Source organism: Macaca nemestrina, chromosome 1 (assembly GCF_043159975.1).
Source record: "Macaca nemestrina isolate mMacNem1 chromosome 1, mMacNem.hap1, whole genome shotgun sequence".
NCBI lineage: Eukaryota > Metazoa > Chordata > Mammalia > Primates > Cercopithecidae > Macaca > Macaca nemestrina.
In genome coordinates this window covers 152231919-152253373 of record NC_092125.1, presented here as the reverse complement: position 1 = coordinate 152253373, position 21455 = coordinate 152231919, and the positions used below count along the sequence as shown (strand labels likewise).

General features: G+C 36.5%; 1 protein-coding gene across 25 annotated transcripts in view; it reads left to right on the top strand.

Annotated features, from left to right (window-relative positions):
- The first annotated feature begins 517 nt into the window (after positions 1-517).
- LOC105482716 (adhesion G protein-coupled receptor L2) overlaps positions 518-21455 on the top strand; it is a 684023-nt gene continuing 663085 nt past the window's right edge. For 9 of the 25 annotated variants that reach the window (XM_071090520.1, XM_011742960.3, XM_071090619.1 and 6 more), the window contains exon 1: positions 519-867. The gene's annotated coding sequence lies outside the window, so the exon portion shown is untranslated. Of the gene's footprint in view, positions 868-21455 lie in introns of all 25 variants that reach the window. The other 16 variants (XM_024793075.2, XM_071090541.1, XM_011742972.3 and 13 more) reach the window with 4 other exon arrangements.

Here is a 21455-nt window from a genome sequence, read left to right as displayed (position 1 = left end):
AATAGCAACTTAAAGAGATTTTTGAAAAGCTCCCATTCAGTAGTACAGTTGGGTTCTTTTCAGATAATCATTAAGAAATATTTAAGTACCATTTTCTATTTACATTGCAGTACGTATCACTGGCTCTTTGAAAGTTAACAGGGATTAATTTTCTTTCGAAATAAATATTCCACTTAACTAACTGTCTGTGTTCTTTCACTGCTGTCTACGCCATTCAAGCCAAAACACTGATCGCATTCAAAACTCAGAATTTCATCCAAACATGTTTACCTGGCCACTAATAAAAGATTTTGGGTATGCTGTCTACAATCCTAATGACAAAATAGGGAGAATCATAACATGTTCGTAAAAATCGGATCGGACCGAACATCAGCTAATTTGAGTATATTTTGCTCTATGATTAACCAGTTCTTAATGACAACATTTCTTATCTTACAACTGTGACATGAAGAGGGAGCTGTAGCTCTTCTGAGACACAGTTCTGCAAGAACCGGCTTATCCACGCTCTCCGATCTCGTGTCTGTTTCTCTTTCTCTCTCCCTCTCTTGCGCTGTCCCTCATTCATGCACTCTTCCATCTTTTTGCCATTGTGCCAGCTCAATTTAAATGTATCTGCTCTGTATCTGTTCAAGTGGAGATAATCCATGCAAATCAGGAGCCGTGGCTCTCAATGCCTGGTTCACAGAGAGGACTCAGCTTGAGGAGGTCACTCGTTCACAGCCGCTCCTCCCATTATATTTTTCCCCTTACTGCAGAACTGCTGTATGTATACAGTGACTGAAAGGACTCAATTTACTGCAACTGCTGCCTGGCTTTACTTACAACTTTTTTTTTATAAAGGAACTTACCTCCATCTGTCTTTTCAAGGTAGGAAGTCTGATTCTTCTAAAGACGTGTGTAATGCCTCCACTGTCTGCTCATTATCAAATGTCACTTGAATGCTTTATATTGTTGCTGGCATTAGGCACAAATACTGTGATTCCAGGTGCCTCACGCTTTTGTTACTTAACCATATAGGTACAATTGTTTAAGTGCCGGTTATTATAATGTTTATTTTCCCTGCAGCCAGCTTCAGTTTTACAATGCCAGAAAGATTAGAGTATCCACTCTGTCATGTAGAAATATAATCCTCTATCAAGTTTTCCCTCTTAGAAAAATATTAATTTCTCAGTATGTTTTAACTTATTATGTATGCTGGCCAATAATAGCCAAGTGTAAAATTCAACCGTGTTAAGATTTTTTTTTTTTTTTCCAACCTGGAGAGTCCTCCTGCAGCATTTTCTGTGAAAAATAACTAACTGTTGAAATGTTTCTAACAACAGCAATAAAATAATAGATTTTACTTCATTTTGCTGCAAAGCAAAAACCTGAAGGCCTTATTGCTAACAGGCCTGTCAAATAGATTTATTCTTCACCATTTTTAAATTGTTACTAGGCTATGCAGAAGTATTACAATTAGTTAGGATTCAGTTACTGTCATTATCCATGTGATTATTTATTGTTTTGAGATTGAAATTGTATTATGAAAAAGTTTAAATGTAGCAAGGCTTTTAAAAACCCTGATGTTTGTATAACACTGTTTGAGATCAATTTTTAAGAATGATTTCAATAGCCAAGTGATTAAGTTTGGACTAAAAATGCATGTAAGAGGCTAGCAGATTTGACAACATACATGGTGATTTATGTAAGCAATTCCTGGGCTTACATTACTTCATATGTGTCTCCTTGAAGTTACTTATAATATTTTAATCATTCTTTAGTCACATCAATTTTAAAACATACTAAGGTGTCATAACATTATATACTTAAAAAATCTCTTTTTGACTAGTACAAATATAATTAGAACATTCCAGTTATAATTTAGATTTCAATAAATGTAATATGTCTTTGAAAGTACTCCTTATTAATATAATTTTGCATTTATTACCTTATTTTTCTAAGAAGGCTTTGACATGTGGCTATGACAAGGCAATTTAATCTCTTATATAGGATAGAATTGAACATAAACAGTAAACAAAGTTGACAGTCCTGAAAAGAAGAAAAAAATTATCCTCTGGTATACTGAATAGTTCTGATGACATAAATCTTACATTTCATCTTCTAGGTAGATACTTGTTAGTGGAGTTCGAGGGAAAAAAATTTATTATCCACATAAAATATCTCAATGCCAAAAACGTGCAGTTCTTTTTCTTTTTGATATGGAGTCTTCTATTGAAAAAAAAAAATGCACCCTGATTTTTGAGTACAGTACAGGGCATGAAGCCCTGTCATTGTTAGCATAAAGAAGACATCTACACAAGTATTACTGTGCAGAGGGCAATCTTTCTGTCTCTGGCATTTGTTAGGTTACTGTACGTAGAATTTAACAGATAAATATGTTCTGCTTCGTGGCATTTTAGTGATCCTATTGGTATGCAAGCTACTCAGCTAGGATAGCAACAGAAAAAGAAAAAAAGATATATGTTTTATAGCAGTGGGTAATAAAAGCCCTTCACAGTGAGAGAAGAGGAATTTGACTTATTTCTTACGCAGTAATTAGAATTTCTTTAAAATTCTTTAAAATACTGAGTTGTAAAGTAAACTGAGGCTTTCCAGGAAGGGCTAATTGAATTTATCTATTTGAGCCACGTAGTTGTCCATGAATATCTTCTTCACAGACACTGTCGCTGGAGAATTCCATTCACACCTTCAGCATTACAGGGAAAGAAAAGGATCCTTTACTAACAGTAAAGGATGATAATTTCATATTTAAAACGAGTTTGAGAACAGCACCCTACACAGGAAAACCTTAACAGATGGAAAGGTGTATGGGATTGACTGGTTGTGTGAACTTGAGACTAGTGTGAAACTAAAGGATGCCCTTTCAGAACAAAGGAATGCCATGGAATACTCTGTCAGCAGTCAAGCTGAGGATAGATTCAAAAAGTGGCCAAGGAGATCTTTTGGGGACAAGGAAAACGCAAACAACCAGGCATTCTCTTTTCAACCAAACTACTAGGGTTTGACAGGTATAAAGGCACTCCCCATGGACCCTCAAACCATCGTTTCACAGAGAGTTATTTCAAAAGCACATATTTTATAGACCTTCACATTTGTTTGCAAACCTCCGAGAAAACTCTCCAAAGACCTAACTTGTATGCCTTAAGTTAGGTTTTACAACTGTGCATCCTAAATAAAATGGTCACAACCTTCAACTCCCTTGGGTTTCCTTTGCTTTATCTGTAAACTTGCCATTCCTCTAGTAACTCATGCAAGCAACTGTTCAAGATAAGTTACATTTTACTCCATTTTAGTGTGCCTTGCAGCAGAACCTATAGAACTGGTAAACTTTATGGCTATATATAATACCAGGTTGTTATTCCCACCTGGCTCTTTTCTGCTGCTTTTACTGAATACAGTTAAAAAGATAAATTATCATCTGCAAAGGATGCTATGGAAGGTGTTAATAAGTTCTATCTAACTTCAGGAGTGTTCACTGGGGCCATAGAAACTTGCAACCCTGCTTAAAGGGAAATGATGTGCGTCATCAGCAGACATTCACTGCCAGTATCATCTGTAAATATTTTAAATTTCAGGAAGGATTCTATAATGCCACATATATTTCCTAAATCATGGAAGTTATTGCTGCATAGGGATTAATTATGATATTGAGCGAAAACCCTACAGATTTTGCTTTATAGGTAATAACTTAAATTTGTACACCACCCCTAAGGGGTCAGTGAAACCATCATCCCCATTTCAAAGATAAAGAGAGGTACAGAGAGGTTAAGTAACTTAGCCAAGGCCACACAGTCGGGGTAGAACTGGGATGTGAACTCATTTAGTCTGTTCCTGGCTTTGAAAAATCACACAATAATGCCTTCCTAAATCTCTGATGACTAATAGTAGGGACATTCCACTCCCCACAAATAGCAAAAGTGCTTCAATTTACCCATTTGTCATCTGGATTCATATATCTGATCCTGATTTTTCAACTCTTTTCCAAGCTCTTCACCTCAATCTGCATTATCATGATCACACAGGTTTTAAAAGTTGTTTCATTTAATGCATGTCAGGAATGGTTACTCTTGCAGAACATTTGTCTTTTACCTCAAGGAGTTAAGAACTAAATCAGATCTGTAATTGACTGACTTGTCTACTGACAGCCTTTGAAGAGCCACCACTCCCCACCTTGTTTTTCTGTCTAAAGAGCAAGATTGACATCTCTTTATATGTTTAAAATTTGTCAGTGGTGTAAAGTGCTCAGTAATGATGGAAATTAACCTGAGGCTTTATCTGACTACCTTTCCTAGCAACTCCATTGAAGATCTGACAACAATTAAAATTTTGATGCAAACAACTGTTCACATCAGAAAAAAAATATTTTTTTTCTGTCTTGTCATACCTTTCTTCAAAATATTCTGGGTAGTAGTGGCTCTTTTCCTCACTTTTCACCGCACTGGATGCATCTGAATGAAAATTTCCCCAGCCAAAATACACCAGCACATTAGAAAAGGAGATAAAGAAAACGAAGTAACAATGCATGTTGAAACGGTCTGACAGTGAAACACTGAACATAATTTATCTCTTCTTGTGTCAGTAGTTGTTATCTCCTTAAGGAGAACTGAGTAAGAACAGGTCTGCACAGGGTAGCATTTGTGGCCTTACTTCTGTCTGTTTATTTGGGATAGCCTTTGAATTGTCTCCCACTTTCTTTCCTCCCACTGTGAAAAGATGAACTATTATGTATGTAACCCATAGGGATGTGATTCAAAGACAGTGTTTATTTGACCTGTGGATATCAGATATCTAATATAAACCAAAACCCAAACAGCATCAACACATAATCAAGTGGCAGTAGTTTGCAGAACATGGGTCAGTAGCAATTAAGCAAGCTACACATTTCTCAAGTAACAAATGGAAAACAATTTTGATGGTCTTCTGTGATACCAGCATTCTTTTTAGATCTTCTCTGAAGTATCAGGCAGACGGACTGCCCTGTATATTCACAACCTCTATCTGCTGGCAGGCAAAAAGCCCAAGAACCTACCTTTAAAGTTATTTTAATATATCGGTTTTGCTCGGATTAGCCAAGTTAGATGTTGACCACTGGTATGGGAAAGGTTGGGAATTAATTTAAATTTGAGCTAACCTCGTCATCATCTCTTGCTGAGTGAGTCCCTTAGCCTGTGAGACATTCTTTTCAGATTTGATTTCTCCATTACTTGGTTGATACTCTCTCCTTGAAAGGAAAAAAAAAAAAAAAGAAAGGAGAGTGAAGAGAAGAGTGGTGAGAAGAGAACAGAGGATGGTGACTTTGAGTCTGTGCTGATAGAAACATTTAATGGAGTTAAAACTGCCCTACAACCATTTGAAGAACGTGTCCCTCATTACTAAATTCTTTGGCTGCAATACTGAACTCCCTATCTAAAAAGATGTCAACTTCCTGCAATTAAATATAAAACCAAGGGATTTTTCTTGCTGAGGAAGGTGTGCAAAAATATTTAAACAACTTAACTCTGAAATGTGCTAGCAATCACTTCAGACTGGACAGTTAACATATTCAAGCTCAAAACTAAAACTTCATTAGATAAGACGTACATTTTGGTAAGCAACATTTCATTAGATAAGATGTACCAGGATTAGAAGGCCCATTTGTTACTGTTGTTGTTTTATGGTTGTTGTTATATATAGTTCCTTCTATCTTCTCCCAGAAAAATTAATCAAGCGCCCTTTTTGCATTGAGACCTCTTTTCTGTGCATTCACAATGCCTGCAGTTTATATCACGCAAGTCAGCCTCTAATTGTGTTCTTGTTTCATATTTCCCAGGTTGTTTCATGGGTCATATTCTTGTACTCCCAGTAGTTTGTAAACTACTTGAGAGTGAAAATCATACTTAATCTGTGTCCTTCACAGTCCTAGCCTCAGCACTGAGACTAGAGCCTACTCTTGATTAATATTTGAATGGTTGACTGAATTTTGTAAAAATTGAGTTAGCTTACGTTATATATTTTTAAAAATTGTTTCAGGAGCAATGAGAGGAACATCTATCCATCCAACACATTTCTTGAGACTTAGCTATAATCCAAATACTGAGCCTATGCTCTCTGACAGCGTATTAAAATTTACACATGCTTAATTTTTAAAATTGTGACAAGAAAGGAAATTATTCCAATGGATAAAAAATATATACTATGATTTCTCTTTTTGGAAGTTAAAAGGAGAGGCAACTGGCAAAAGAACCAAGGTGAAAAGTTAAGAAAAGAAGGAGACCGAAAGACAAAGAGAAAAATAGAGAAATATGGAATATAGTGGGGGAATGGGGAAGAAAGATGAGGAGAGGAGGGTTTAGGAGATTTTAAAGAATTCAGACTTTGGCATTTTTTTTTTATTAACTTCAGTTTTCAGCTCTTTAAACCTCTGTCACTAAATCTTCAGACACTATAAATGAAATAGAAATAATAATTAATCTTAAAGAGAAGTTATTCTTCATCCTAAAGCTTTGACTTTCCAGGAATGAATATGTTAAGAGGAGTTAGGCTCCTAAGCAAGGATGAAAGCAAAGAGAATGTAAGGTGGCTTTTAAGGCACACTATGGAATAGTCAATCCAATAAGAAATCTACAGAAAGAGTTCACAACCATAAATCAGGTTCTAAAAGGAATTTTGCAAATCCAGTTTCACCCAGGCAGACACCATCACCCAACCAATGTGGAGACAGAGCCTGTCAGAGAAGTGGGTTTCAGGGCAGCTTCCAAGGTACAATGATCGCCAGCCAGCATGCTCCTGGAACAATGAGACGTGGACCTCAGGAGGCAGTGCTGGCAGGAGCAAAACAGAAAAAGCAGTTTGGGGTCCACCAATGTGGATAGAAAGCAGAACTTTCTATCCCTTTCTGGGTGCCAAGGTCCAGGGGAAAGGTTCCGGTTCCTCCAAAGATTTGGAGTAGGTAAAGGAACTAAACATATGGATTTTCTACCCATTGAGGTACTCTAACCACATGCTAGACGCATTTTGTTTCTCAGCTCTTAGTCATTCCATTTTTCAGCCTTTAGCCATTGAGATGTTAGAGTATTTGTGAAATCCTTTTGATTAGCAAGTGAAAAGCCATTGTATACTGGCTTCCGGGGTGTTATCAGTTTCAGAGAGGGATGGAGCAGCCTACAGGTGACTGTGGATATGTATTTCTAATTGATGAGAGAGATGTAGGACCTTGGTTTAAAATTCTACATTCTTCATTGGAAAACAAAAGCCAAAGACATTTAAAAATCATGTAAACTGAATTTACAGAGAAAACATAATGAAACAGAAAGAGTACTAGTTTCAGACAGACAGACCTTGGTTGGAACACAATATATGCGGAGTATTATTGAATCTCTCTGAGCTTCAGCTTCCTTAGATGGAAAAAATACCCATTTCTCAGCTTTATAGTGAAGAAATAAAATAATGTCTGCTACATGCCCAAAACAATGCTAAGTTCACTGAAGACATTTGAAGTACCTCTTTATCCTCATTTTGTTTTCTGTTCAAAATCATATTTATAGCACCCTGGATCCCACTCACAGACATGGGTATTTAAATGTTTCATGACTTCATTTTATTTTGTAGCTAAGAAAAGAAAAGAGATTTATGGGACATCAAAGTGCTGTTACTAACAAAGTGAGGCTTAAAATTCTTAGGTCTTCTCATAGGCAGTGAGCAGACCACAGTTGTAAATTAGCATATCCTTAAAGAAAGATGCTTCCTATGCTGGGGGTCACATTTATAATGTTGATTTAAATTAATATTTTCACCTAATTCTGCTTCTCAGGTCCTAATTTAATATCCTTAAGGCCTGATGCCTATGGATCAGCACGTGTTAATTTCTACGGCTCTTAAAATGGCATGCCTGTCTGTGCTCTTAGCCTCTCGGGTGATAGGTGCTAATTCAGAGCTTGCTGAATTTCCTTTTGAAAGTGGTATCTGTGCAGGCCACTATGAGTTTCCAGTCCCAAAGTTCAAAAGCCAGACTGCAAACTTTTGAAAGAATTGACTATGAATCAGACAAATATAAAACTCCCCCTAAGAGGACTCTCCTTCTTAGCTTTTTATGTGTGAGAGGAGAGCATATAGCACATGTCAGAAGAAAAGAAGCATCAGGACATGAAAAAATCAAGAGGGTATTTCACAGCTTTGTAGGATTTTTCTGATTTCTTTGGAAACTATGTAAATGAATTCCTTAAACACAGACTGCCATTGATCTTTTTCTGGTGTTCATTGATTCCCTCGTCATTGCTTCATGTATGTGTTCTCCCAAAACATCTAGTATTGATATTTCTCTCCTTCATACTTTGTCCCCAATCCATTATAAGTATATCATTCAAACCCATTTAATTTCCTATGAAAGATTATATTAAGTGCACTTTTAGTGTAATTATGTCGATAGTGAAAGATAAACATGTATTAGGCAGTGCAAAATGCTGATTATCTGTCAGGGTAAATCTGTTTATTTCAGATATAGCAATCTGACAACCCCCCGGTGTTAATCATGAAAGTACATGCTTGTGCCAGGTACTGTTTGGTGCAGTTCTGACAGTGAAATGCACTCAATGGCTTACTGCTGTGACATAATCTTCATCATATATAAACCCATATACATGTGTATCTATGTCATAAAGTGCAGATTGTGGATTATGTGTTTTAAGCATGTGTGATGCACTTATATTTTTATTTTTTTGTATGTATGGAAAACAAAGTATAATTTGAGAAGCAACAATGTGCAGTTTGCATTAACGGCACTGTGTAAAATAGAATGGCTTGAGTGAGAGTGGATTATAGGATTAGGCTGCATTTTAGTTTGTACCCAAAGCTGGGTTTGCCCTCAGTAATATCAGCTCAGAACCATTTGTATTAATCCACAGAAAAAAAGAAAGAGCCGGTAGTAAAAAGGAGAATCAGGAGGTAGGTCTGGAACAGGATATTCATCCGATTCTCAACACAAACATGCTTCCTTTATTCTTTAACTTTTTTCCTTGAGATAGTAGTTTCTAAATATATCCTAGAAACACTACTGACTGCCAGATGCTATTGGACATAAAGTTCTTCTTTAACGAGATAAAACAGTGTCAGGAAGTCAACATGTTACACATGCTGTGGCAGAATTTCACCAGGCTTTTGTGCAGCAGAAAATGAATAGAAATGACAATGAATTGAATATTCAGGCACAGTTTGCCAAGTCCTCTGAAAAAATAATCTTGTCTGACTTTATTACATTGTGATCATTTCCTGAATGCCATAAAATGCTGAGTAAAATAATAAAAATTGATATGTATATTGACATTTCAGTTTTCTAAATAGAAGCTGAGAAAATATAAACAGCATTTGGTCTTTGCAACTCTTCCAACCGACCATTTGTATGCTGACTAATTCACTTACCCTCAGATACCTCATTCAGCCTTAATACAAATGTCTTCTGAAATAATTTCTCACCAGTAGATTATGCACATCTTTAGTTTGATTCAGAATTTACATGTGTAGTTTGCATAATTTTGCATCAGAGTGTCTGCTTTAAATTACGCAAAGGTCACTGTCATTCATAATCAAAAAAAGAAGGTGGATTAAAGGTCACAATTCAATAAAAAAAATTGATTAGAGGTAGAGATTTGTTCATGTGATACAATATCATTGGAAAGTGGAAATATGAGTCAACAAATTAACCTCAGTATGAGGGGTGACCTGATTCTTTGCCATCAAAAAATCACATTCAGAGTGCTTCTTTCCCAATGTATAACTTGTTTTACTCTATGGAGCAGTGACAGTTACTTCAGTTAATACCTCTTACCATTGGGTGTCTTTTATAATGTCATTTGGTTTTAGAAATCACATGATGACAATTTTATCTCCAAAATAAAATAGTAAATTATAATGAATTAATAATAGATATGGATTAGAAAGTCCCTCAGGGCTCATGGTTACTTCTACCATTTTTTCCCTGAGGTAGTTCCTAGTTCTTCCACTCTTTTTAAAGGATGGAGCTGTCACAGCTCATTTCTTCTCTTACGTCACTATTTTCTACCTCTCCCGGACACTAAGAGCCCATGCAAACCCTCTGGAATTTTGACATCTACTCAGTATTAGAATAGGTAAGTTCAAAATAAATGTAGCTAGTGATTGGCAGTTAGGCTTTTTTTGGATTTGTTGAACTTTTCAAAATATGTCTGTTTGACAGTGACTTGAATAAATGGAAAGCAATTGAAAATAAACAAACGCTAAGTTGCAGTATATATTTTGTCCGTAAGTCAACTTGAATACCTGAAGGAAGATAATTGATACACATTTCACTTGGAAATTTGGCATAAGTTCTGAGACATTAACATCAATACTTACTGTAAAAGAACTCATATTTATGTCCTTATCTTATAATATTTTCCTTCTCATGTGTGTCCTTGACTTAAGGAGAAATCTTCCTTTCTTCCCTTAGCTGTTTGTCTATTCTATTTGTTATATTGACATCTTAGCATAGGATCATCTACAAAAAAAAAAAAAAAAAACACAAAAAAAGAAGAAGAAAGGTAGACAAGGAGGCACCACCTTTTTAAAGTACATTGTTTATTTTTCCAAAGAAAATCAAACACTTTTAAAGGAACTATAAAGGTTAAATGGTTTAAGCAGATTATAATTAGTTAATTTTGTTAAACATATATTGGATCAATTTTACATTATTTTAATTACCTTTTGGAATAAATGGTTTGGTGAACAAATTCACTTGATGTTCAGGATCAAACAAAATTACCTTTCCTCTGGGTAGGCTTAAGTTTCACAAAATGATTTGAAAATGACCTCCTTTGCTTTCATCTAAAAATATCTTTGGATTTAGAAAATGATTAAAGTTGGATATATTGTGTTTTAGGTCAATCATATTTTATCATTTTCATAGCTTTTTCTTTCTTTAAAGAGGAAAATAATGAAACTTCACTAAACAGATGTTCCCCCTTTAAGGAGACTCTTGGAATTTATACACTAACATGGAATTTGCAAGGTTGATTCAACTCTTATTTCTGCCAGAAGGCATGTATTATATTCTGGAAAGTTTATAAAAATTTTTTCTGGCAATATATAGAAATGAAAGATAGATGATCAGTAAACATTATGGCCAAATCAGAGATGTTCTGATTTATGTCTTTGCAGTGTATATATATATGTGTTGTTTATTTACCTATACTCATGCCTAGAAAGAAATCTCTGAATTGTAAACATCCAGATCCCAGGTAGTTGGAGGATACATTAAAAAGCATACATAACTATCTCTCATCCACCCCAATTTAGGGCATCTAGACAGCAGTGTTGGGAAAGTGCAAATGGAATTTGACCTTTCTTTGTCAATGTAAAGTTAGCAAGTTATCCTAGTGTCCAATGCTATCCTGTCTGTCTTTTTCCTTACAACAGTGGTTCTCAACTAGGGATGATTTTGCTTCCCTGGTGAACATTTGGTAATGTTGAGAGGCATTTTTGGTTCAGGTTGGGGGTGGGAGGTACTGGTACTATGGGTATCTAGTGGGGTAGAGGCTACATATGCTGCTAAACATTCTAGAATACATAACTCAACCCCCACAACAATGACTAATTCTTCCCAAAATGTCAGTAATACCAAGGATAAAAACCCTCTCCTGTAGCACAGAAGGAGATGTTTCTTCACTCTATGTCTCGACTCTGTTGTGTCTCTCTCTCCAACCTTCAACCCCACATAATTCCATACTGCAACTGCCTCAATGCTTTTCATCCCTCAGAACTCTCCAGGCACTCATCACTTCATTCAAAAAAGTGCCACTGACCCATCTGATTGTGATGGCATTCCGTAGTGTTACCATCCCACTGTATCCCTCTGAGTTCTGTTGACTGACTTTTCTATATCCCATTCTAGACTATACACATTTTGAGAATTGTATGTTGTATCGCTAACATCTGCATAGTTTGTGGAACATAGTAACTCCTCTATTAAGATTTGTTGTTGAATAAAGCCAAGTTTGTCTCTAGAAACAGTATAGTACAGAGTGTTAGGGTTTAGCTTAAATTATACTTAAAATGCTATCTCAGGAATTGAGGGTTAAATAAGTAAATCATAGTTGGTGGAATGAAAATACAACTGTTCTTAAAATTTTTGAAACAATCATTTGTAAGTAGGAGGTCTGTCTGCATATTTATGTATATCTATATAGGTGAATATGTTTCAAAATGTAATTATATGTTTGAAACATGTCATGATTGTGTGTGTGTAGATGTTTGTGTAGATGTGTGTGTGTACATATGCACATAATTTCAATAGGTATACATTTTAATGATGACATTCCATGATTGTATCATAAATGCATACACATAACCAAATGAAGCATTTTTATATTTACATCATTAAATTTTTCACTGTTTATATTTAATATACCAAATATTATATTTGCAATAAAATAGAAAAATGCACTCTCCAACTTTAAAGAACATAGACACTATACCTTTAATAAAATCACTGTCATTTCTGTTTTATGCTTTCCTGATTTCTGTATTTTATGTTATGAATGTGATCAATAACAGTATCAAATTATAAAAATACACCTGTACAATCGAATAAGTAAGTAATTTAGTTTATTGATACTAGTCAATGAGGCCAAGATTACATTCTACATCAATTGTTACACTTTTAAGAGTAATATTTACGGGCGCGGTGGCTCAAGCCTGTAATCCCAGCACTTTGGGAGGCCGAGACGGGCGGATCACGAGGTCAGGAGATCAAGACCATCCTGGCTAACACGGTGAAACCCCATCTCTACTAAAAAATACAAAAAACTAGCCGGGCGAGGTGGCGGCGCCTGTAGTCCCAGCTACTCGGGAGGCTGAGGCAGGAGAATGGCGTAAACCCGGGAGGCGGAGCTTGCAGTGAGCTGAGATCCAGTCACTGCACTCCAGCCTGGGCGACAGAGCCAGACTCCGTCTCAAAAAAAAAAAAAAAAAAGAGTAATATTTATAACTGCATTTTGACAATATTATTCCCCTTTGTTATTCCATAAAGTGGAAGTGAAGTCTAAAGTCAGGCTGTGCCATTTAGAAGCTGTGAGACCATAAACAAGTTATTTAATTCCTTAAGCCTCATGTTTATCTGTAAAATGGGGGCAATACTGATATCTACTAATAGCAAACTTACATGGTTGTTTCATAGACAAATGAAATGATATTTTAAAAGAATTCAGCCTACAGGCACAAAAATTAGTTGAATAACGGTGACTATTACTAGTATAGTACTAGCTGCAAAAGTAAACATGATAGTAATAATAGCAGTGATAAGACAGCATGAATCCAGGGATTCTTTAGTAATCTGGAAAATATACCTAATAATATTTCTGTAACTTAAAATTAAATTTATTTTGGAAAATGTTTTATAAAAAAAGATCTTCTTGTATTTTTTTTTTCCTACTGGAGTCATAAAATTCAGCATTTCTGATTCTTATGAGCAAATTCACCTCTCTTAATGAATCCTTTCTTCAACTACTTTAATCATCTCTGTCTTCTTTTTTCTACTTTCATTTTTTCATTGCATGTAACAGTCATTTTATCCTCCATCAATTCTATGGTGATACTTGTCTGTTTGAAAGAATTTTAGAGCAAATTCCAGAGTTATACTTCTTTAATATATCCAACAGCATTTTTCCTACTCTTCTATGTCCTGCTCTGGCTCAACAGAGCAACATAATCTTAAATACAAACCCAGATTCTTTTCAACAGGGTGTATCATAGACAAGAAAGGCTGTGAAATATGCAAATTTCTCATGAAACTAAGAGAATTCCCTAACTTTCTCTCCCGGTGATCCCAATAGGCTAATGGGTCAAACTTGTCTTTGAGAATAGCATTTCTACAAAGCTGATCATAGAGGCGGGCCTCAACAAATGTTTTTTCAGTGGAACTGGAATTATGAATGTTTCTAGTGAATGGTTCTATAAAGGCTAAAATAATCATAAGTCAAATTATCGTGAGTTTTTGTTGCATTCATTAATTTCACTTCTTAGAACAAGGCAATAATTGTAGAGGAAAATAAGACCTATGAATCATTTCGTCTTCTAAGCCTTCTAGGTCAATCATCCGAGCTTTCAGCAGTCATATTCTTTTTGCTGGTAGAAGGTCTTGCCTCAACATTGGTGACTGCTGACTTATCAGGATGGCGGTTGCTGAAGGCTGTGGTGGCTGTAGCAATTTCTTAAAATAAGGCAGCAAAGAAGTTCGCTGCATTGATTGACTTTTCCTTTCATGTAAGATTTCTCTCTATTATACAGAGTTGTTTGATAGCATTTTACCTGCAGAACTTCTTTCAGAATTGGAGTCAATCCTCTCAAACCCTGCTGCTGCTTTATCAAGTAAGCTTACATAATATTCCAAATCCTTTGTTGTCATTGCAACAATGTTCACAGCATCTTCACCAAGAGTAGTTTCCATCTCAAGAAACCAATTTATTTGCTCATCCATAAGAAGTAACTTCTCATCCATTCAAATTTTGTCATGAGCCTGTAGCAATTCAGTGACATCTTCAGGCTCCAGTTAGTTCAATTTGATAGTTCCACCACATCTACAGTTACTTTCTGCACTGAAGTCTTAAACCTCTCAAAGTCATCTATGACAGTAGAAGTCAACTTCTTCCAAAGTCCTGTTAATGTTGCCACTTTGACTCCTCCTATCAATCATGAATGCCTTAACAACATCTAGAATGTTGAATCCTTGCCAAAAGGTTTTCAAATTACTTTCCTCAGATTCCCTCAGAAGAAACTCTATCTATGGCAGCCACAGTCTCATTAAATGTACTTCTTAGATAATAAGACTTGAAGGTCAAAATTCCTCCTTGATTTACAGGCTGAAGAATGGATGTTGTGTTCCCAACAGAAAAACAGCATTCTTCTCTTTGTGCATCTTCATCAGAGCTCTCAATGGACCAGGTACGTTGTAATGATAGCAATATTTTGAAAGAAAGCTTTTTTTTCTGAGCAGTGGGTCTTCATAACGGGCTTAAAATATTCAATAAACCATGTTGTAAACAGACATGCTGTCATCCAGGCTTTGTCATTCTATTTATAGAGCACAGAGTAGATTTAGCATAATTCTAGAATAGATTTAGCATAATTCTTAAGGGTCCTAATGTTTCCAGAGTGGTAAATGAGCATTGGCTTCAACTTAAAGTCATTAGGTGCTTTAGCCTCAAACAAAGTCATCCTGTCCTCTGAAGCTTTGAAGCCAGGCATGGACTTCTCCTCTCTAGCTAGTTAAGTCCTAGATGACATCTTTTTCCAATATAAGGCTGTTTTCAATACGTTGAATATCTTCTTAGTATAGCCACCTTCATCAATTATCTTAGCTAGATCTTCTGGATAACTTGCTGTAGCTTTTAGATCAGCACTTGCTTCACCTTGCAGTTTTATGTTATGGAGATGGCTTCTTTCTATAAACCTCATAAGCCAACCTCTGATAGTTTCAAACTTTTCTTCTGAAGCTTTATAAAATTGAAGAGAGTTAAGGTCTTGCTCTGGATTAGGTTTTAGCTTACTTAGGGCAATTTTGGGGCTGTTTTGGTCTTCTATCCTGACCACTAAAACTATATCAGCAATAAAGCTATTTTGCTTTCTTACCATTCATGTGCTCACAAGAGTAGTAGTTTCAATTTCCTTCAAAAACTTTTCCTTTGCATTCCCAAGTTGTCTAACTGGTGCAAGAGGTCTATCTTTCAACGTGTCTGAGCTTTTAACATGCCTTCCTCACTAAGCTTCATCATTTCTAGCTTTTGATTTAAAGTTAGAGAGAGGCAACCATTCCTTTCACTTAGAGGCCATTGTACGATTATTAATTGGCCTAATTTCAATATTGGTGTGAGTCAGAAAATAGGGAGACCCGGGTCAAGGGGAGAGGGAGGGAGACCAGTGGATGAGCAGCCGGAGAATACCCGGTCAGTAGAGCAGTCGGAACACACATATTTATCCATTAAATTCACGGTCTTAAACGGGTGTGGTTCATGGCATTCCTCAATGATTATAATAGTGATATCAAAGATCACTGATCACAGATCACTGTCACAGATTTCATAACAATGAAAAAGCATGAAATACTGTGAGAATTACCAAAATGTGACACAAAGACATGAAGTGATTACATGCTGTTGAAAAAAAAAGAAAAAATGATTCCGATAGACTTGCTGGACCAAAGTTTACCACAAACCTTCAGTTTGTAAAAAAACACAGTAGCTGCAAAGTGCAATAAAATGAGGCATGCCTACGTTTTTTAGACCACCACTCTTACTAACATTTTTACAAGTAAACACTGAAATTTAAAAAACAAGTTTACTTAAATACATATTCTTTAGATATTTTTGACATATTATTTTTTTCAATGTTCTTCCTTGAATGTACAGGACTAATTCACATATATATACACACACACACACGGTATAAACAAAAATGTGTGAATCTTTGACCCTACCTGGGGGTGAAATACAAATTTCTACCTTTGGCCCTTGCATTTTGTACATTGAATGTGAACAAAGTAAATATGCTTAGCCAAATTACACGTGAAACAAACCTCAAAAAGATACCATATATGATATTTAGGAATAAAGGTAACAGGACGTGGTAAGTGCATAATGATGTACATCAGTTAAAAACATGAAATATACAATTTTAAAGGAGGTTTTCTAGCAGGGAACTTTAGTTAGGGAGAAAAAGATTTATGGTCTTCAATTAATCATAAGCTTAATATGCACCAATGGTGATAGGACTGCTAAAAAAGAATACCACCACCTTAGGCTAAATTAATAGACACTGTAAAAAAGACAGTAGAAAGAATGATCTCATTATATTCTACAATTATTAGATCATGTCTGGCATATTATAATTAGTTCTATACATTTAAGGGAGAACATTGAAAAACACAGTATATCAAAAATAAGGGGCCAAGTTGAAGAAAGTTTTAAAAAGCATGTCATATGGGGAATAGTAAAATAACCAAGTGGTTGACCTAGAAAAAAGAAGACTAATGGGAGATATCATAAACAATGGATATGGATCACTATGGATGTCTTTCTTTTGCTGTTTTTTGTTTGTTTGTTTGTTGAGACAGGGTCTCACTCTATTGCCCAGGCTGGAGTGCAGTGGGGTGATCTCAGCTCACTGCAACCTCCCACCCTTGGGTTCAAGAAATTCTCCTGCCTCAACCCCCTGAACAGCTGGGAATACAGGCGCGTGCCACCACGCCCAGTTAATTTTTGTATTTTTAGTAGAGATGGAGTTTTGCTGTGTTGCCCAGGCTGGTCTGAAACTCCTGATCTCAAGTGATCTACCCACCTTGGCTTCCCAAAGGGCTGGGATTACAGGTGTGAGCCACCGTGCCTGACCTATGCATATCTTTCAACAAATATTAATTGACATTTTGGCAAGCACTGTGCTTATGTATGACATAAACACAGAAAATAGAAAAGAAAATTCTTCTGGTTTTTTTGTTTTTGTTTTTTGTTTTGAATCAGGGTCTTGCACTGTCACTCAGGCTGGAATGTGGTGGTGTAATCAAGGATCATCAGCCTAAACCTCCTAGGCTCACACAACCCTCCTACCTTAGACCCCAGAGTAGCTGAGACCACAGGTGGGAGCCACTGCACTAGGTTAATTTAATCTTTTTTGTTGTTGTTGAGAATAGGGTCTCACTATGTTACCCAGGCTGGTCTTGAACTCCTGGACTCAAACAGTCCTCCCACCTCAGACTCCCAAAATTCTGGGATTACAGGCATGAGCCACCATATCCAGTCAAGAAATTGGTCTTTTATCCTTTTGTAAATGGACTTTATACTCAAGAGGAGAAGATAGACTTTAAATAATCACACAAAGAAACATTTGATAACAAATAGTGATAAGGAGGAAGAGCTGCAATGAAGAAATAAATAAGCTGATTGGACTTAATTGGAATGGAGCATATAGTCAAGGAAGGTTTCTCTGAAGAAGTGACATTTAAATCAAATTAATAAAGATGGATATAGGGAGAGTGGTCATTCCAAGCAATGAGAATAGCATATGCAATCCTCATAATTAAGAGACCCTTAAAGTAGAAAAGAGCTTGGCAAAATTGAGGACAAAGAGAACAGAAAAGAAGAATATCACAAAGAATCAAGAGAGAACGTTGTGAGAAGAAAATGAGGCCAGATTGTTGTAGCTCTTTGAAGCTATGTTCAGACTACTGTTGAAAGTGCCAGGAGAAACTACTGAAGAATTTAAGCAGAGTGAGGCAGGGAGACTCACTTTTGCAAAGATACCTCTGGTTTTGGCTGGCTAATGTATTGGAAGGAGGGAAGAGGTAGTGAGGGAGCCCTTTAAGAGGCTACTGTAGTGGGAAAGACAGAGATGAAGGTCATTAGGCTTCAAGCGGAAGAGATGGAGACTGAATAAGAAAGACAGATTAAAAATATTTTTTTAGGGCTGGACACAGTAGCTCACGCCTGTAATCCCAGCATTTGGGAAGCCAAGGCAGAGAAGTCACGAGAGCCCAGGAGTTCAAGACCAGTCCAGGCAATATGGCAAAACCCTGTCTATACAAAAACAAAAAAAAAAACAAAAATCGCTGGGTGTGGTGGCATGTGCCTGTAGTCCCAGCTATTTGGAAAGCTGAGGCAGGAGGATGGCTTGAGCTCAGGAAGTCAAGGCTGAATTGAGCCATGATTGCACTACTCAACTTCAGCCTGGGTGACAGAATGAGATCCTGTCTCCAAAAAAAAAAAAATAATATATATATATAATTTTTTAAATTATATATATTAAATCGTTATATATATTTAAGTTATATATGTTAAAAATTATACATACACACACACAGTTTAGAAGTAGTATCAAGAGAATGTGATGATGGATCAGGAAAAGAAAATAAGATGCCAACCAACACCCACTTTTTCTGGTCTGAGTAACCTCCCTGAGCTAAGGGGGTGGTGAGGAAACTTCTTTTTCTTTTTTTTGAGGCAGAGTCTTGTTCTGTCACTCAAGTTAGAATGCAGTGTCTCAGCCTCCGCTCACTGCAACCTCTGCCTCCTGGGTTCAAGCAATTGCCCTGCCTCAGTCTCCCAGGTAGCTGGGATTACAGGCACCCACCAGCACGCTCAGCTAATTTTGTAGTTTTAGTAGAGACAGGGTTTCACAGTGTTGGCTAGGCTGGTCTCGAACTCCTGGCCTCAGGTGATCCACCCACCCCGACCTCCCAAAGTGCTGGGATTACAGGAGTGAGCCACCACGCCCAGCCGGAAACTTTAAGCTAGAAGTTTAAATGCCCTGTTTTGGCCATAGTAAGTTTAAGAAACTGGATCAGTTGGGTTTTTTTTATTTGAGTGAATATTTAGTAAATTGTCCAGTAGAAGAGACCAGAATTGCTTTGTGTTCTGTAGAAGAGCAGATCCACAGCCACAAATGTCAAGTTTACACAGAGGTCCACTTCAACCAGTTCATGAAAGAACTATTTTTAAAAAACTAGACTGTCCAGAAACCTGCCTTAGAAGAGGGTAAGTTTCCCCTCACAGTACCTCTTCTGGGAGAGTCAGAAGTCTACCCCACCTGTATTTAAAAGATGTCTGCAGTCTTTTTCAACGCTATTGTGTTGAATTTCAGCTATCAAGTTTTAAGACATTGAGAAAACAAAGAAGATTCTCTCTTACGTCACTGCAGGTGTTTGGTAAGTCATTTAATTGTTGATTGCTACTGGGCACATCCCTTACACCTTTCTACCATAAGGGCAATTGATTGCATCAAGCAGCTATTGGCTATTTACCAAAACATGCACACTTTCTCTCCCAGGTAAATGAAGGTCAGCCAGCCCCACACCCAAATGAGTCACAGAGGTTAGAAGCCAAGAATTCTCTTCCAATATAACTCTAAACTTGCCTCATGCAAATGTCTTTAATTTATAATGGTTTGCTCTCATGTTGTGCTTAAACTTAGCTTCAAGCATCCCTCTCAACCCAGCACTCCCAGACAATCAATACCCACAGACGTATAGTCATTTGAGATGATATTCAACTCTGTTGTCATCCCTGCTCATCCCCAAGGCTCACAGTACCGAAGGGCTCTACCCCCAATAACTCCGTGGAGGATGAGAAATGGCGATGATTTCTTCTAGGCCCAGAGGCCCAGAGGATCTCACTAAGCATTCATACCACTTGCCAGCCAGAGCAATGATTTTTTTTTTTCCCCATCGGTAGTGCTTCAATTTTTCAAAAAAAAAAAAATTCTTCAGAAATTTAAGAAGATTCTTTAGTGTGGACTATATAAATACACGCAGGTGGAAAGTTTAAGTTTGTCATATCTCGACGTGTGATTACATATGGAGAGTGGGAGAAAGAATTAACCACATAACTAACCTTCCCATGTTAGATACTGTGTTTAATCAGACCCAGAGATTTGAGGCAAAGTATCCCAGTCCTCCGGAAATAAAAAAGGCTTTTATTTTCTTTTCCATAGACTTTAGTCTTCAGTAATAATTGTGTACTTTGTGATTGTAGCTCAGGAATAGTACCTATCACATTAGAGTTCAATTTTAATATATCTAGAGTTCTTTAATAAGACAGTCTGTTAAGACTAGGGCACTGACTGATTAATAAGTTGGTTCAAGTAGACTTTCATTCAGGTCTCAGTAATAAGTGCTCTGTCTAGTTGATAAATTTCCACACTAAACATAAACGTTGTTATTTGTCATATACTAACTGTTTTAATGGGCCATTCTTCATGATCTTTAACAACCATCAATTGATCTCTAGGACTCAAATGTCACACTGCAATCCAGCTATGTTCAAAGAATCTAAGTTTAAGTGAACTACAATACAAAAGAAGAAAAAAACACACTAATTTGCTCTAGGGACAGAAATATATAAAGCACATTAATGAAGATGTGAACAACAAGAAGTGACTCAGGGCTGTTATTTTTCTCCACAGCAGAAATACTGTAATCAATCCAGACAGTTATATCTTCAGTTCCTCAGGTTTTAATAAAGATAAGTCTAAGAATTCTATTTAGACTTTCAGACCATTACATCTTGAACCATCAGAAATAATCAGATATGTTTTAAATCAGCCAGGAGATAAACTGATCGATTTCATCCTTGTAAAACATAAACTCTAGAGGTAGCTTAATTTTCACATTCATCATTTGTGATTATTTTTCCAGTTCCTCTTTGCTTTAAAAACTACATCAAACTCACATTTCCCTGCAGCGGACTGGCAGGCCTAAGCCACTTAATACAAATAAAGCCCAAAATGCTTAGAAATGAAATGAGTTGTTTTTTAAAAAGGTTCAGGACATACACTTATGTCCTAAGAGTACAAAAGGATATGCCTACTTCTTTATCTGATAGTCTCCGGTGGCAACATTAGCACATCGATGTTTTATGCATTTCATACATAATGCTCCATGTGATTATAAAATGCAGACTGCAGAGCGGAATTAAGTTTGCTGAGAA